General features: G+C 43.5%; 1 protein-coding gene and 1 pseudogene across 1 annotated transcript in view; both read left to right on the plus strand.

Annotated features, from left to right (window-relative positions):
- Window positions 1–18,398, plus strand: part of LOC116479550 (E3 ubiquitin-protein ligase RNF4-like) — a 265,307-nt gene that overhangs the window by 237,408 nt on the left and 9,501 nt on the right. The window lies entirely within an intron of this gene.
- On the plus strand, window positions 6,203–18,244 carry LOC131380844 (uncharacterized; annotated as a pseudogene).

An 18,398-nucleotide genomic window follows, 5' to 3' on the forward strand; every position in this document is an offset into this window, starting at 1 on the left:
AAATCACATGCACAAGTATGTTTATTGCAGCACTATTCACAATAGCAAAGCCTTGGAACCAACCCAAGTGCCCATCAGTGATAGACTGGATAAAGAAAATGTGGCACATACACACCATGGAATACTATGCAGCCATAAACAAGGATGAGTTCATGTCCTTTGCAGGGACATGGATGAAGCTGGAAACCATCATTCTCAGCAAACTAACACAAGAACAGAAAACCAAACATTGTATGTTCTCACTCATAAGTGGGAGTTGAACAATGAGAATGCATGGACACAAGGAGGGGAATATCACACACCGGGACCTGTCAGATTGAGGGGGGCTAGGAGATGAATAGTATTAGGAGAAATACCTAATGTAGATGACGGGTTGATGGGTTCAGCAAACCATCATGGTACATGTATACCTGTGTAACAAACCTGCACATTCTGCACATGTATCTCAGAACTTAAAGTGTAATAATAAAAAAGAAAAAAAAAGAATGCTGAAGGCAGTTTCTTTTACTGAAAATAAAATGACTCAAGAAAATGACACGTAATCATATAAAAATATAGATACATATTTTTTTGAGACGGAGTTTTACTCTTGTTGTCCAGGCTGGAGTGCAGTGGCCTGATCTCAGCTCACTGCAACCTCTGCCTTCTGGTTTCAAGCAATTCTCCTGCCTCAACCTCCCAAGTAGCTGAGATTACAGGTGCCTGCCACCACGCCTAGCTAATTTTTTTTTATTTTTAGTGAGATGGCATTTCGCCATGTTGGCCAGGCTGGTCTTGAACTCCTAACCTCCTGATCTGCCCACCTCAGCCTCCAAAAGTGCTGGGATTACAGGCATGAGCCACTGCATCCGGCCAAAAGAGAAAAGAAAACAAAGGATTACTTTCTTGGATAGATATGCACATACAGTCTAATGAAATTTCTTAGCATAATCATAATGGTGCAGAAAACATTTTTAAGTATTTTCTATAATTTGAAAAAAATTTAGAAAGTTATTAATATTTTGAGAGTAAAATCTTTGTATGCAACTGAAGTTCATCTTCTACTAGATTAAAATATATTGTTGTATCTTTTACAGATTTTATGTAATTTCCAAGGTACCACAAAAAAACTGTAATCTCTATAGATACGCAAAACAAAATAAGAAAAAATTAAAAGCATATCAGTACAGAAATCAAAACGACACAAAGGAAGACACAAAGAGAGAAAATTAGAGACAAAGATACAACAATCAAAGAAAACAATAAAATAACATTACTAAGTCTTTCTGTTTCTGAAAATTATTTAAACATGTATATAAAATGAGCTTTCCAATTAAGAGACACGCTTGTAATAAAGGAATTAGATAATTTTAAAAACCAAGATCCAACTTGCCTTTCTATAATAGAGTCATCAGAGATCTAATGATAAAAAAGACTGAAAATGGCAAGATAGATGTATTCCATGCAAATATTAATTAAACTGGAGCAGAAGAGGTCAAAATAATGTTACTTTAGCTGTTTGTTTGTTTGTTTATTTATTTATTTATTTATTTTGAGACGGAGTCTTGCTCTGTTGCCAGGCTGGAGTTCAGTGGTGTAATCTCAGCTCACCGCAACCTCTGCCTCCCGGGTTCAAGCGATTCTCCTGACTCAGCCTCCCAAGTAGCTGGGAGTACAGGCGCAGGCCACCATGGCCAGCTAATTTTTGTATTTTTAGTAGAGACGGGGTTTCACCATGTTGGCCAGGACGGCCTCGATCTCTTGACCTCGTGATCTGCCTGCCTTGTTCTCCCAAAGTGCTGGGATTACAGGCATGAGTCACTGCACCCAGGCTACAGTAGCATATTTCCATACCCCAATTTGTATAATAAAAACAAAACAAGACAACGTAATAGTAAGAGAACAGAGAACTTGAAGACAAGTATAAAACAATCATTCCTAACAGAGGTACAGTGAACACTCCTCAACAACATCAGGATGCACAGCCTTCCCAACAGCTCATAAAACATTCTCCTTGATAGACCACCTGTTAGGCCAGAATAGAAGTCTTAACATAATTTTTAAAACTAAATTTATATGGATTACTTTCTGTGACCAAAATGAAATGACAGTATGAAGCAATAATAGAAAAAAACTGAAAAATTATCAATATATAGAAATTAACACACTATGAGCATGCTCCTGTTCAAAGGTTGAGATAAATATTTTGAAGATATCCATACTGTGCAAAGTAAACTACAGATTTAATGGGATGTTCTTTAGAAGTTCACACTACATTTTGGAGAAATAGAAACAGCAACTCGAAAAGTATATGGAATCTAATGAGACAATAAATACCCAACAATCTTCAAAAAAAGAAATAATGTTAAAGGCATTACAGTTCCTGATTTTAAAACTCATTACAAATCTACAAAATTAAAACAATTTGGTGTGAGTATAAAAGTAAAAATGTAGACTAAAAAAAAAATGCAGCACATGTATAAACTTTAACATACATGGTAATATGAAGAGTTATTTACATGCTCATAGTAACTGCAGCATTGTTACAAATTTTTAGTAGAGGCAGGGTTTCGCCATGTTGCCCATGCTGGTAGCCTAGGCTCAAGTGATCCACCCATCGCTGCCTTCCAAACTGCTGAGATTATAGATGTGAGCCACCTCACCCAGCCCAATTTATTTTCTTTTTCTAAGGTTTTTTTTCTGAAAATTTTATGATATTTTGGATAGGAATGTATTGCCCTGTTTTGTATACATTGTAATCTTTAACTGATATTTGGACATTTTTTTAAAAAGCTACCTGTCACGATCTTTATCAAGTAGCTTTGTCCTGGTATAGTCTGAAAACAATTGTCTTTGCTAGAGATTCTGGGAGTCTTTCAAACATGTTCTTAGGATGTGTCTTGTCTGAAATTTGGTGTTTATTTTTTTATTTAAAGAAGTTTATTTGTCTTTCTTCTTAATAGTCTTCATTTGGTACACCTATTCCCTGTCTGTGGTACTGCAGCCTCTCTGCTGCTGTAACACTTACCTCTGGTCTCAGCAGACCCAAAATGTCATTCCAAAGTATACCACCATTTCATTCAGCACTTTGTCACTTTGTGACCTCCATCTCTGCCACCATGACCACTTTGTTTATGGGCCTATTGGGCAATGACAGGGGTGGCTAGGGAAAGAGCTGAGTGATGTCAACAAAACAGGTCATCCTATCCACTTGATTATTAAAAAGCTCCTCTGCCGAGGTCACCCATTGGTTAGCACTCACATGGGATACAAATATCTTCACAGTTTTTGACCACTCAGGAGGTCCATCCACATACCTCTTCCCCAAATTTCTTTGTCACCAATTTTTCAATCATGCTTCTTCCAAGTCCCTGGCAATCTAGCCAAACCATTGGCTAAAGCCCATGAATCAGTATGTAATCACACATCTAGCCATTTCTCCCTCCATGCAAATTGCACAACCAGGTGCACTGCTCAAATTTCTGCCCACTGGAAAGACTTCCCTTCACCAGCATCTTTCAGGGATGTCCTAGGAAGGAGCTGTAGTGCCGCAGCCATGTCCACTTTCAGGTGGCGCCTGCATCTTATGCAGAACCATCTGCAAATGAGGGCATGGTCTTTTCTTCCTCTGTCAACTGATCATAGGGAACTCCCCATTAGGTCATCAGTGCAGGCTGGGGGAGAGAAGGCAGGGTGGCAGAAATAGAGACAATGGATGGGCATTTGAGCCACTTCCTCATGTAACTTACTTGTGCCTTCAGAACCTGCTAGAGCCCGGTCACGTACATACTACTTCCATTTGATGATGGAATGTTGTTGTGCATGACCTACTTTATGGTTAGATGGGTCAGAAAGCACCCAGTTCATGATAGGCAGTTCAGGTTGCATGGTGACTTGATAACCCATAGTCAAACGTTCAGTTTTTACCAAAGCCCAGTAATAGGCCAAGAGTTGTCTCTCAAAAGGAGAGTAGTTATCTGCAGAAAATGGCAGGGCTTTGCTCCAAAATCCTAGAGGCTGGCCAGGCACAGTGTCTCATGCCTGTAATCCCAGCACTTTGGGAGGCTGAGGCAGGCAGATCACCTGAGGTCAGGAGTTTGGCCAACATGGAGGAACCCCATCTTTACTAAAAATATGAAAATTATCCAGGCATGGTGGTAGGTGCCTGTAATCCCAACTACTTAGGAGGCTGAGGCAGGACAATTGCTTGAACTTGGGAAGTGGAGGTTGCAGTGAGACAAGATAATGCCATTGCACTCCAGCCTAGATGACAAGAGCAAGACTCCATCAAAAAAAGAAAGAAAAGAAAGAAAGAAAAAGGAAGAAAGAGAAAGAGAAAGAAAGAAAGAAAGAAAGAAAGAAAGAAAGAAAGAAAGAAAGAAAGAGAAGGAAAGAACAAAATTCTTGAGGCCTCTGCCGTGATTCACCTAAGGGGGCCTACCAAAGGCTACAAATAGCATCCTTATTTTTCACTGGCATCTCAAGATCCATTGGCGTTCCTGGGTAATATGGCCCAAGTGGCAGAGCAACTTGCACAGCAGCCTGGACCTGTTGTAGAGCCTTCTCCTTTTCTGGACCCCACTCAGAACTGGCAGCTTTTTGGGTCAGTCAATAAATGGGCCAGAGTAACACACCCAAATGAGGAATAGGTGGCCTCCAAAATCCAAATAGGTCCACTAGACATTGTGTCTCTTTCTTGGTTGTAGGATGGGCCAAATGCAGCAACTTACCTTTTACCTTAGAAAGAATATCTTGACAGGCTCTGGACCACTGGACCCCTAGAAATTTTACTGAGCTAGAAGTTCCCTAAATTTTAGTCAGACTTATTTTCCATCCTCTGGCATGCAAATATCTCATGAATAAGTCTGCTGTGTTTGCTATTTCTTGGTTACTGAATTCAATCAGCATAATGTCATCAGTGTAATGGACCACTGTGATATTTGCAAAAGCAAAAAGTGATAGAGGTCTCTTTGAATAAGATTATGACACAAAGCCCGAGAGAGTGATAGGACAGTAAAGGTATATTGCTGGCCTTGCCAGCAGAAAGCAAATTGCTTCTGGTGGGCCTTATGGACAGGAATGGAGAAAAGGGCATTTGCTAAGTCAATGTCTGCATACCAGGTACCAGGAAATGTGTTAATTTTCTCAAGCAATGAAACTACATCTGGTACAGCAGCTGCAATTGGAGTTACCACTTGGTTAACCTTACAATAATCCACTGTCATCCTCTAAAATCCATGTCTTCTGCCAAATGAAAGAGTTGAATGGGGATGTGGTGGGAATCACAGCCTCTGCATCTTTCAAGTCCTTGATGCTGCTGGCACTAACCTCTGCAATCCCTCCACGGATGCAATGTTGTTTTTAATTTACTATATTCCTAGGTAGAGGCAGCTCTAATGGCTTCCATTTAGCTTTTTCCATCCTAATAGCCTTCACCCTACTACTCAGAGAGCCAATGTAAGAGTTCTGCCATCTGCTAAGTATGTCTACGACAATTATGCATTCTGGAACTGGGGAAATGACCACAGAATGAGACTTGGGACCCACTGGATCAACCGTGTTGGACCCGAGCTAAATTTCTATTAAGTACCTGACCTCCATAAGCCTCTACTTTAACTGGAGGACGACAGTGATGTTTTGGGTCCTCTGGAATCAATGTCAGCTCAGAGCCAGTGTTTAGGAGTCCCCAAAGTGTCCAATCATTTCCCTTTCCCCAATGCACAATAACCCCCATAAAAGGCCAGAGATCTCCTTGGGGAAAGATGAGAGAAAAATTCACTACATAAATTGTCAGTAGTGTAGTGGGGTTGTTCCTCAAGGGAATTCAGCCTCCCCTTTATTCAAGGGGTCCTGGGTCTGTAAACTGGCTCAAGTCTGGAAATTGATTGAGGGGCCATTATTCTCTGTTTTTATGTTTCAATTAGTCTTCTGTCCATTCGACCTAGAAGTTTTCTGCTTGTATAAGTTAAGTAGGAATGCAGTAGGTTTCCTATCAATTTTACTTCTAAGAACACTGTGATGAATCAGCCAATGCCAGAACTCTATACAAGTCAGACTATTCTGATTGCCATTTTGCCTCTGCTGTCCATTACAGTAGCTATGCCCACCTTGCCTTTGATGGTTGAGTGCCACAACTTGGCCCCTGCCACCACGGGAGCCAATTATTCTCATTGTATTTAAATTTTGTAGTTGAGTGACTGCGGTTCCCACTGTTAGATCTGACATGCAGAGAAGAGCAATTATAAGGTTCTTCAAAGATTCAGGTGCTGCCCTCACAAATCTGTTTTGCAAGGCAATGGTCAATGGTATATATTCTGGACCTTCCCTGCTGGAATTAGTAGGTCTAAAGTGACTAATCCACTCCAGTATCCCAATCTCCCTAAGCCTTTTGATTCCTCCCTCTTCATTAAACCAAGGGACATCAGGCATTTCCAGGTCCCTCACACTGGGCCATCTTTTAATCTATATTTCAGCTAAACAAGCAAATAAACTATTAGAACCTTTTTTAACTCCCCAAGCTGCAACATTAAATGCAGTGTTCCTACTTAGTGGGCCCAAATAAACAAATTCAGCCTGGTTCAACTCTATGTTCCTTCCACCATTATCCCACACCTTTAATATTCATCCCCAAAACTGTTCTCCAGATTTATGTTTATATAGATTAGAAAACTCAAGCAGTTCTTTTTGAGTGTAGTGTACCTCCTCATGGGGCACACTCTCAACCTCACTCTAGGGGTCCACTGGGACTTTAGTCTACTTATATGCTTAGAAGCAAACAGGGGTGTTGAGGGTGGCTCCTGAGAACAATCAACATTATTTTGCCTGGCAACTGCCTCAGGGGAGGCCATCACTGTTGCCTCAGGCAGTGCAGAGTTTATCTCAGACAAAGGTGGAAAGGCTGATGGCAGCATGGATCAGATAGTGGATGTTGCCACTACAGGAGATGGGGAAGCTGTTTCTTCTGACAAAAAAGGCTCATCAGAGTTTACAAACTCAGTGCCCTTAGCTTCATCAGGGTCCTCCCACACATCCCCATTCCAAGTGGCAGGGTCTCATTCTTTTCCAATCAATGCCCTCACCTTAACAGTAGACACCTGGTGAGGCTGTGCATACACCTTTCATTTCAGGTCAGTCACTAGCATAATAAGAGTTTGTGTCTGTTTTTCCACAATTTCAGCTCTTTCTCTAAAGGAGATGAGACTCTCACACAGGACAATCTTAGCAGATTTGAGGCTCAGTAACTGCTTCTGAAGCCAAAAGATAGAATCCCTGTGTTCATCATTTTCTATCATCACTTTGTCTACTGAACTTAGGACAACCAGCTTCATTATGTTCCTTGGTTCTCCACGTATCATCAAACCTCTGCCTCCCAGGTTCAAGCAATTCTCTGCCTCAGACTCCTGAGTAGCTGGGATTACAGGCACCCGCCACTACACCCAGCTAATTTTTGTATTTTTAGTAGAGAGGGGGTTTCACCATCTTGACCAGGCTGGTCTTGAACTCCTGACCTCGTGATCCACCCGCCTCAGCCCCCCAAAGTGCTGGGATTACAGGTGTGAGCCACTACGCCCAGCTGGTCAAAGGTATTATGTATAGAGTCAATAAACTCCTTGCCTCTCATGAGTGATAAATCAGGAGTGTCAAATGCATTTATTTTACATAACTCTCTAAACAATTCATCCCAAGGACTATCAGTGTTTTCCATACTATTAGAAGTAGAGTCTTTAGCATTTTGGGGTCTAATCATATTAAGCAGCCAACTCCAGAAACCCCAGAATCAAAAAAAGAACACCATCCTTAATATTCTGTTCCTCTAGAACCACTCCTGGTACCAAAATCTGTATTAGTCAAGGTTCTCTAGAGAGACAGAACTAGTGGAATATATATATATCCCTGTGTGAGATATATATATATATATATATATATGAGTTTATTAATTATTAACTCACACAATCACTAGATCCCACAATAGGACTTCTGCAGGCTGAGAATCAAGGAGAGCCACTCCAAGTTCCAAAACTGAAGAACTTGGAGTCTGATGTTCAAGGGCAGGAAGAATCCAGCACAGGAGAAAGATGTAGGCTGAGAGACTAGACTAGTCTCTCTTTTCACATTTTTCTGCCTGCTTATATTCTAGCCACTCTGGCAGCTTAGATTGTGCCCATCCAGATTAAGGGTGGCTCTGCCTTTTCCAGCGAACTGACTCAGTTGTTAATCTCCTTTGGCAACACCCTCACAGACATACCTAGATTTAATACTTTGTATCCTTCAAGCCAGCCAAGTTGACACTCAGTATTAACCATCACACCTAGTTAAGAGAGTCAACATCTCTCCATTTGGCTGAGTCCAGGTGAAACAGTCATCAGCATTTTTCCAAGCTGAATCCAGAAATGAGTCAGCATTCCGTCAGTGGGCAGATTCACATATCACAGTCACAATTCCAACTGTGAATTTTTTTGGTGTGTGAGATTTAGAACCTCACCAGTGGGCTCTGTTTATATGTGAAGCTAGCAATACTAACTGTTAGCTTTGTCTGCATATTAAAGTCACAATCTCACCTGCGTGCTGGGCCCTGTGATACAAATTTGTATTGCCAGAGGGCTTTATGAAATTTTCGTGTCATAATCTTCCATGACTCTCATACAGGTAGGAGACCCAGGACCCTCCCAGTTTCCTCAAGCCTAGCTATAATAGTCAACATATATTTTATTGGCTGGATCCAGGTATGAGAGTTATCAATGTGCCTATGAGCTAACTTTATAAGTAGGTCAACATCATACCTGTGGCTGGATCTACATATGACATTCCAACTGTGGACTGTGTCCATGTACAAGATTCAAGACCTAACCAGAAGTCTCTGCCCTTGTGTGAAGGTGACACTCAACTTTTGGCAGGATGAGCATACAAGAGTCAGAATCTCACCTGTGTGCTGGGTGCAGTTATATGTCAAAATCCCACCTGTGGAAAAGAAACAAGCTAAGAAAGTCATATATTTTAAGTTCTAGGCTAAAGATATGTTACAATATGCCTTGTGGGCAGGGCTCAGGAAAAAGAGTTACATCACCTGAGTGCTGTGACTGGTGATATGTCACAGTGCCTTCTATGGGCATGGCTCAGGAAGGAGTTTTACATTATTTTTGTGTTGGCCCTATGATATGTCACAATCCCCCTCCATTTGCATGACCTAGAGAAAACAGAAGACTCACAGCACCTAAATTATGACCACAGAGATATATCACAATACCTCCTGTGGGCAGAGCCTAAGATAGAGGGTCACATCACCTGCAATCTGGGCTCAGTACAATGTTTCAATCTCCCCTGAGGCCAGAGCCCAGGCAGAAGAGGAGAATTATATCACCTAAGTGCTTGGGCCTGTGGTATGTCACAGTTCATTTTTTTTTTTTGCTGGGGGGTAGGCAGAATGCAGGCAAAGGTATTTCACAATACCTACTGTGGGCAGGGCCCAGGCAGTACAGTCACATCACAGAGGTGCTGGGCTCAGTGACATCTCACAGTGACTTTGTGGACAGGGTCCAGGCTGAAAATAAGAATCACATGACCTAAGTGCTGGGCCCAGCGAAATTTCACAATACCCTCTGTGGGTAGGGCTTAAGCAAGACAGTTACATCACAATCTTTTCTGAGAGCTGGGCCCAGGCAGGGAAGTAAAATCACTCAAGTGCTAGGCAAAAGTATATGTCACATTCATACTTCTGGGAAGATCTAGGGCTAAGATTCACAATTCCACACATGTCCTAGCTTCAGGTAAAAGAGTCAACACCTCCTGTGAGTTGCATCAAAGTACATGAGTCACAATATCAATGATGAACTGGATCCAGGCATGAGAGTCCCAATTCCACCTGTGGACTGTGTGTTGTGTTGGCCCTATGATATATCACAGTCCACCTCCATTTGCATGACCTAGAGAAAATAGAAGAGTCGCAGAGCCTTCTGTGACTGGTATCAGAGTCAAAGCCTTCTAGGTGTGTTGAATCCTGGTCTTAGAGTCACCATCCACCTGTAGACAAAATCCACATAAAACAATTACAATCCCAACTTTCGACTGCATCCAGGTGTGAGATTCAGAAGCTCAACAGTTTTCTGTATCCATGCAGGAGGGTGACAGTTTTTACTAGGCGCTGGAGGTGCATATGAGAATTAAAATCTCAGCTTGTTCTGGGTCCTCTTATGACACTCTCTGTACCACCCGAGGGCTTTATGTTGATTGGGTGAGAGTCACAATCCCCTGTGAGATATTACCACTGGTATAAAGTCATGATCTTGCCTGTTGCCCTAAGCTTAGGTATGAGAGTCAACATCTCTCCTATTATCTGGGTCCAGGTATGAAGTCATTGCTGTGCCTCTTAGTTGGGTTTTATGAGTCACCCTCCTCCTACCTGTGGCTGGATCCACACATGACATTAAAAAATTCCAACTGTGGACTGCATCGGTAAGTGAGTTTCAGGACCTCACCAGTGGGTTCCGTCCATGTGTGTGGGTGACAATTCTTACTGTTTGCTGAGTGTGCATTTGAGACTCACAAGCTCAAATTTTACTGAGTTATGTAATGACACTTTCTGTACAACCCGAGGGCATTATACAATATTAGTGAGCGTGGTAATCCTCTGTGACATGTATACCACTAGAAAACCCAAAACCTTTCCTGTTGCCCTAAGCCTAGGTACAAGCATCAACATATCTTCTATTGGTGGGTTTATTGGGCGAGTGAATTGGGTTCAGAAATTTTCCACCATCCAACTAGTGGAATAGGTTCATGTGTGAGACTCAGGCCATCACCAATAAACTCGGCCTATGTGTGAGAGTGGCAATTCAAACTGTTGGCTAGGTGTGTATAGGAGAGTCACAATGTCACCTGTGTACTCAGTCTTGTAATGGCACTCTGTATTGCCCAAAAGCTTTATACAATATGTGTGAGTGTTGTGATCTTCTGTTACTTTCCTACAAGTAAAAGACCTAGACCCCAAAGCCTAGCTACCAGAGTCAATATCTCTCTTATTGGCTGGGCCCATGTTTGAGAGTCATCACCATTCCTGTGAGCTGAATCCAGAAATGAGTCACCATCCCACTTCTGGCAAGATATACATATGACAGTCACAATTCCAGCTGTTGACTGCATTCACTCATGAGACTCAGGACCTCAACAGCAGTCTTTGTCCATGTGTTATAGTGACAATAGTAACTGTTGTCTGGGATTGCATACAAGAATAAAAATCTCGTCTGTGTGCTGGACCACGTTATATTTCACAATCTTACCTGTGGGAAAGGCTAAGAAATGAGAGTAACATCACCTGAATTCTTCACCTGGAATATGTCTCAATCTCCCCTATGGGCAAGGCCCAGGCTGGAGAATCAGACCACTTGCATGCAGGGCACAATGACATACTATATTTTCTCTAGGCACAGCCCAGGCAGGAGAGTCACAACGTTTGAGTGCTTGGCTCAAAGATATGCCACAATCCCTTTTTTGGGCATGTCTCCTGCAACAGAGAAGAGGCACATTATGTAGAAAATTGGTTCAGGGATTTGTCACAATGTCCCCTTTGGGTGGTGCACCGGCAGGCGAAGAGAGTCAAATCACCCAGATAAGGGAACTAGCAATCTGTCACAATGCCCCCTGATGGAAGGGCAAAGACAAGAAAGTCACATAACCTAGGTGAGAAAGCCTGACATATGTCACAATTCATGCTATGAGTAGGGATCATGGAAAAGAGGAGAGTCACATAACCTAGGGGCTGCACCCAGATATATGTCACAATCACTCCAGTGGGCAGGGCCTACACATGAGAGTCACATCACATAAATGCTGGGCCTAGCGATATGTCACAATCCCCACTGTGTACAGGTCCCAGAATAAAATAAAGAGTCACATCATCTACTTGTTGGGACCAAAGATATGTATCAATGACACCTGTGGGCAGGGACCAGGCAGAAGAGCAACAGCACCTGTGTGCTGGACCCCGTGATAAGTTACTATTTATCTGTTGGCACGGCCCAGTCAGAAGAGGAAAATCAAACCACCTGGGTGCTGGGCCCAGTGATATGTCACAATGTCTTGCATAGGCAAAGCCCAGGTAACAGAGGAGACTCACATGAAATGGTTGATGGGCCCAGACATATTTCACAATGCCCCCGTGAGCAGGGTCCAGGCAGGAGACTTACATCACCTTTGTGCTGGGCCACTATCTTTTGTGTGAGCAGAACATAGGAAAACGAGAAGCGTTGGCCGGGTGCGGTGGCTCATGACTGTAATCCCAGCACTTTGGGAGGCTGAGGAGGGTGGATCACCTGAGATCAGGAGTTCGAGACCAGCCTGACCAACAAGGTGAAGCCCCGTCTCTACTAAAAATACAAAATACACCAAGTGTGGTGGCAGGCACCTGTAGTCCCAGCTATTCAGGAGGCTGAGACAGAAGAATTACTTGAACCCAGGAGCAGAGGTTGCAGTGAGCTTAGATTGCGCTACTGCACTCCAGCCTGGGTGATGGAGCGAGACTCCATCTCAAAAAAAAAAAAAAAAGAGAGAGAAGCATCACATCAGCTGAGTGCTGAGCCCACATATGTCTCAATCCCCCTGTGAGCAGAATCCATGCAGAAGAAGAGAGTCAAAATACATGTGTGATGGGCACAGATATCTTTCACAATGTCCCCTGTAGGAAAGGGAGAGGCAGAAGTGTAACATCACTTGAGTGTTGGACAGTGCAATATGTCAAAATAGCCAATGTGGTCAGGCACAGGCAGAAATCACATAACCTGGGTACAGGGCCTGACAGTGCATCACAATGCCCTCTATGGGCAGAGACAAAGCAAGAGAATAGGTCACATCAGCTAAGTGCTTGGCTAAGTCATATGTCATAATCCCTACTGGGGGCTGGACCAAGCCTGGGAAGTCAAATTGCTCAGATTCTGGGCAGAAGCATACGTCAGAATCACACCAGCAGGAAGGTCCTGAAATGAAATTAACAATCCCACACATGTCCCAGTTTCAGGTTTGAGAGTCAACACCTTTTGTAGTTTTGGTTTAAGTACCTGAGTCACAATTTCAACGATGGGCTGGATTTGTACACAAAAGACCCAATCCCTCCTGAAGACTGTGTCCCCTTATTGAAGCCACAGACTCACAGCTGTGGGGAATCTTGGTCTGAAAGTAACCAACCCACCTATGGATCAGATCCACGTATAAGAGTTAATTCTCCAACTTCCCACTGCCTCTGAGTGGGAGATTCCGAGCCTCAACAGTGGGCTGTGTTCATGTGGAAGGATGACAATCTTTACTATTGGCTACCTGTGTGTAAGAGTGTCACAATATTACCTGTGTGCTGGGCCCTGTGAGGACAGTCTCTCTACCATTCAAGGGCTTTATATGCTATGCATGAGAGTCAGAATTTGCTCTGAGACCTCCATGCTGGTATGAACCCCTGATTGTACTCGTGGCCCTAAACCCACGTATGAGAGTCAAAATCTCTTTAATTGACTTGGTCCAGAGAGGAGATTCCTCAATTGCCTATGAGATGGTTTTAGGAATGAGTCACCATCTCAATTGTGGTCAGATGTTTACATATGACCATAACAATTCCAACTGTAAACTGAGTCCATGTATGAAGTTCAAGACCTCACCAGTACACTGTGTCCTTGCGTGAATGCAATAATCCTAATAATTGGTGGGTGTGCACACAAGATAAACAGTCTCACCTGTGTGCTGGGCCCTGTGATGACACTCTCCATGTCACCTGAGGGCTTTATACAGTATGTGAGGGAGTGGAAATAATCTATGACCTTCCTACCAAAAGGAGACCCAGGATCTTACCCATTTCTCTAAGCTTAGTTACAAGAGACAGTATCTCTTCTGGTGACTGGTATGAGAGTCATTATTGCACCTGTCAGCCAGGCCAAGATGTATGTTACAATCCCATTTGTCAGTAGAGAATGAGCAGGATGGTCACATAACCTGAGTGACCATCAGGCCAAGGGCTATGTTCCACTGTTTTCTGTGGGCAAGGTGCAGGCAAAACAAACTCATCACCTATTGCTGGGCCCAGTGATATGTCACAATTGTCCCAGTGGGCAAAGTGGAGGCTAAAAACAAGGGTCATATCTCTTAGGTCATGATGCAGAGATACCTCACAAGGCCTCCTGTGGACAGGCCACAGGTAGAAATCGCCAGTTTCCTAGGTGTTGGAGCCCACGACATGTCAAAATACACAATGTATGCACGGCCCAGGCAGGAGAGAAGAGTCACATAACAGGTGCTGAGCCTAGCAATACATCCCAATTTCTTCTTGGACAGAACCCAAGAGATAGAAGAGTCTTATCACACAGGTGTTGGGTCTAGCTATGTGTCAAAATATTCCCTGAAGGGAGAGATCAGGGAGGAGTGTAACCTCACCTAGGTGAGAAGCCCAGAGATGTTGCTGATTCTGTGTCAGGCTCAGGAATAAGAGTCAGGTAACCTAGAAACTAGGCTACATTATATGTTGCAATTACCCAAGTTGGGAGGGCTCTCATGAGAAGAGAGTCACATCATGTAGCTGCTGAGCTAAACAACGCATCACAATTCCAACTGTGTACTGGTCCCAGAAAGAAGAGGAGACTCCCATCATCTAGGTGATGGGCCCAGAAATATGGCATATGCATCCTGTGGGCAAGCAAAAGGCAGAAGTATCTCAGCGTGTCTGTGGTGGGCCCGGTATTAAGTTACTCTCCCTTCTATGGGCATGATCCAGGCAGAAGAAGTCACATCACCTAGGTGCTGGGCCCAGAGGCATATCACAATCTCTTTTATGGGAAAAGACAAGGTAAAAGAAGAGACTCACATCAAATAGTTGATGGGTCTAGAGATATGTTACAATCTTTCTGTGGGCAGGGTCTAGGCAGGAGACTCAGTCACTGTGGCCTTGGGCACAGCGCTATGTCAAAATGCTTTATTTTGGAAGAGGCAAGGCAGAAGAATATCACCTGTCTGTTAGCGTAGCAACATGTCACAATATCCCCTGCAAACCAAACCTTGAAAGAACAGTAGAGTAACGTCAGCTAGCTTCTGGTCCCAATTATTGGTCAAAATCCTTCTTTTGAGCAGAAATTGGTAGAAGAGGGTTATCAAAACACAAAGCTGATTGGTGCATAGATATGTCACAAAAAACCTTGTAGGCAGGACTAGGCCAGAAAGTTACATCACCTGGGTATTGGACTCAGCATCATGTCAAAATGGCCCATATGGGCAGGGCACAGGCAGGGGAGTCACATAACCTGAATGTGATGCCAAGTGATATGTGACAGTGCCCCCTGTGGGCAACACGAAGGCAGAAGAGACTCATGTCACCTGGGTGCAAGGCCAAGCAATATGTCACAATGCTCCCTTTTGGCAATGCTAAGGCAGGAAGGAGCATGCAGCTATATCACCTAATTGCTGGTTTCCATGAAATTTTATAATTTCAGCTCTGGGCTGGGCCAAGGGAGTAGAGTTAAATCACTCACGTGGCAGGCAGAATCTATGTCACAATCACACCCGCAGGAATGTCCAGGTATGAGATTAACAATCCCATATATGTCTAGGTTCTAGGTGTAAGATTCAGTAGCTCATGTATGTTGGGCCTAAGTAAAGGAATCACAAGATGGTAGAATAAGACTTGTGTTGAATCTGAGAGTCACCAATCCACCTGTGAATGGGATCCAGGTACGATAGTCAATTTTCTAAATTTTGACTGCCTCCAAGTCTGAGATTCAGAAGCTGAATCATTGGCTGTTTTCATGAGACAGAATGACAATCTTTACTGTTGATTGGGTGTGCATGAGTGGCACAATCTCACCTGTGTGCTGGGCTCTGTTGGAACTCTTTCTGCACCGCCTGAGGGCTTTGTAGAGTGTGCATAAAAGTCACAGTCTCGCCTGAGGGCTTTGTAGAGTGTGCATAAAAGTCACAGTCTCCTCTGAGACCTTTCTGAGCATAGTTGGCAGGGTCCAGATTAGAGAGTCCTCACACTGTAGTCGGCAGGGTCTAGATCGGAGAGTCTTCACCTGCCTATGCACTGCATTTATTAATGAGTCACCACCTTAATTGTGGCCAAATGTTAATATATGACAGTAACAATTCCAACTTTGAACTGTGTCCACCTGTGAGATTCAGGAGCTCACCAGTTTTTGCCTTGTGTGAGGGTGACAATCATAAGAGTTGGCAGTTTCTGCATTTTGGAAACAATCTCAGCTGTGTGCTAAGCCCTGTGAAGACACTCTTTGTGCCACCCAAATGGTTTATGAAACACACCAAAGATTAGTAATTCTTTATTTATTTATTTATTTTTTTTTTGAGAGGGAGCCTCATCTCACTCTGTCACCCAAGCTGGAGTGCAATGGCATGGTCTCAGCTCACTGCAACCTCTGCCTCCTGGGTTCAAGTGATTCTCCTACCTCAGCCTCTTGAGTAGCTGGGACTACAGGCATGTGCCACCACACCCAGCTAATTTTTGTATTTTTAGTAGAGACGGAGTTTCACTATGTTGGCCTGGCTGGTCTCCAACTCCTGACCTCATGATTCACCCACATTGGTCTCCCAAAGAGCTGGGATTACAGGCATGAGCCACCGAGCACAGTCAGATTGGTAATTCTTTACGACATTCATACAAAGAGGAGGCCCAGGATCTTACTTGTTTCCCTGAGCTACAATACAAGAGACACTATCTCCCCTATTGGCTGATTTCAGGTATGGGAGTCATCATAGCAGCTATGAGTTGGGCCAAGATATTTGTCACAATCCCAACTATAAGTGGAAAATGAGCAGAAGAGTCACATCACCTGGATGCTGTATGAGGGATGTCACAACATTTCCTGGAAGCAGGGCACAGGCAGAAGAGTCACATAACCTGGTGGCCGAGCCCAGTGATATTTCACAATGCTCCCTGTGGGAAAAGACCTGCCAGAAAAGGCACATCACCTGGTTACTGGGCAGAGCGATATGTGACAATCTTCTCTATGTGCAGGCTGCAGGCAGAAAAAGAGTCACATCACCTTAGTGAAAGATGCAGACATATGTCACAAGGCCGCCTATGGGCAGGGCTTATTCACTAGCCTCTGATCTAGTCCTGTAGGTGTTTGGTCCAGTGACATGTCACAATACCGAAAATATGCACGGCTCAGCAAAAGAAAAGATTTATATCACCTAGGTGCTGGAACCAGTGATATGTCACAATCCTCTTCTTTGGCATGGCCCAGGAAGAAGTAGAGAGTCACATCACCTGGGTGTTGGACCAAGCCATATGTCACAATACACAATAAATGCAGGGCCCATACAAAAGAGAAGAGTTAGATCTCTTAGGTGTGGAAACAGTGGTACATCACAATTTCTCCTTTGTCAGAGCCACATCAGCTAGGTGGCTGGTCCAGTAATAAGTCACAATTCCCTTGAGAGGTGAGCCCAGGCAAGACAGTCACATCATTTAGGTGAGAAACTCACAGATGTGTCACTATTTTCCCTTTCAATAGGGTTCAGGAAGAAAAGGATAGTCACATCGTTTAAATGATGGGCCCAGAGATAGATTACAATGGCTCCTGGGTACAAAAACTAGGCAGAAGAATTACATCACCTGTGTGCTGGGCCCAGTGATAAGTCACTTTCCCTTGTGTGGGCACAGCTTCAGCAGGAGAGAAGAGTCACATCACCAAGGTTCTGGTTCCAGAGATATGTCACAATCTCTCCTATTGACAAAGCATGGGTAGGAGAGGAGAGTCAAATAAAGCAGTTTATGGACCCAGAGATATGTCACAAAGCCCCCCATAGGCAGAATACAAGCAGGTACCTCCCAATTCCTTAGGTGTTGTGGTCAGGGACATGCCACAATAATTTAAAAATGCAGAACCCAGGTAATAAAACAGAGTCACATCACCTAGGTGCTAGTTTCAGTGATATGACACAATTCCTAATTGAAGAGGGCTCAGGGAAATAAAAAGAGTCACATAACCAAGGTGATAAATGTAAAGATATGTCATAATACTCCTGTGGGCAGAGTCCATTTAGGAGAGTCATATTACCTTGATGTTGGACCCAGTCATATATCACAATGCACAGCAAATCCAGGGTTCAAGCAGGGAAGAAAAATCACATCATCTAGTTGCTGCGTTTGATGATATGTCACAATCACTTGTTTTTGCAGAACCCAGACAGAAAAGAAGAGTCACATCTCCTAGTTGATGGATGCAGAGATAAGCCAAAAGGCTCCTTGTGGGCAGGACCCAGGCAGGAGGCTCTCATGCCCTAGGTGTTTGTCTTAGACATACATCACAGTAACAAATATATGCAGGGCCCAGGCAAACAAGGAGAGGCATAGCACCTTAGTACTAAGTTTAGTGATATGTTACAATCCCCACTTTTGGCAGGGCCAGGATGCACACAACACAAACAAAGGACACACA

Source organism: Hylobates moloch, unplaced genomic scaffold, assembly GCF_009828535.3.
Source record: "Hylobates moloch isolate HMO894 unplaced genomic scaffold, HMol_V3 SCAFFOLD_12, whole genome shotgun sequence".
In the NCBI taxonomy this organism is placed as follows: domain Eukaryota; kingdom Metazoa; phylum Chordata; class Mammalia; order Primates; family Hylobatidae; genus Hylobates; species Hylobates moloch.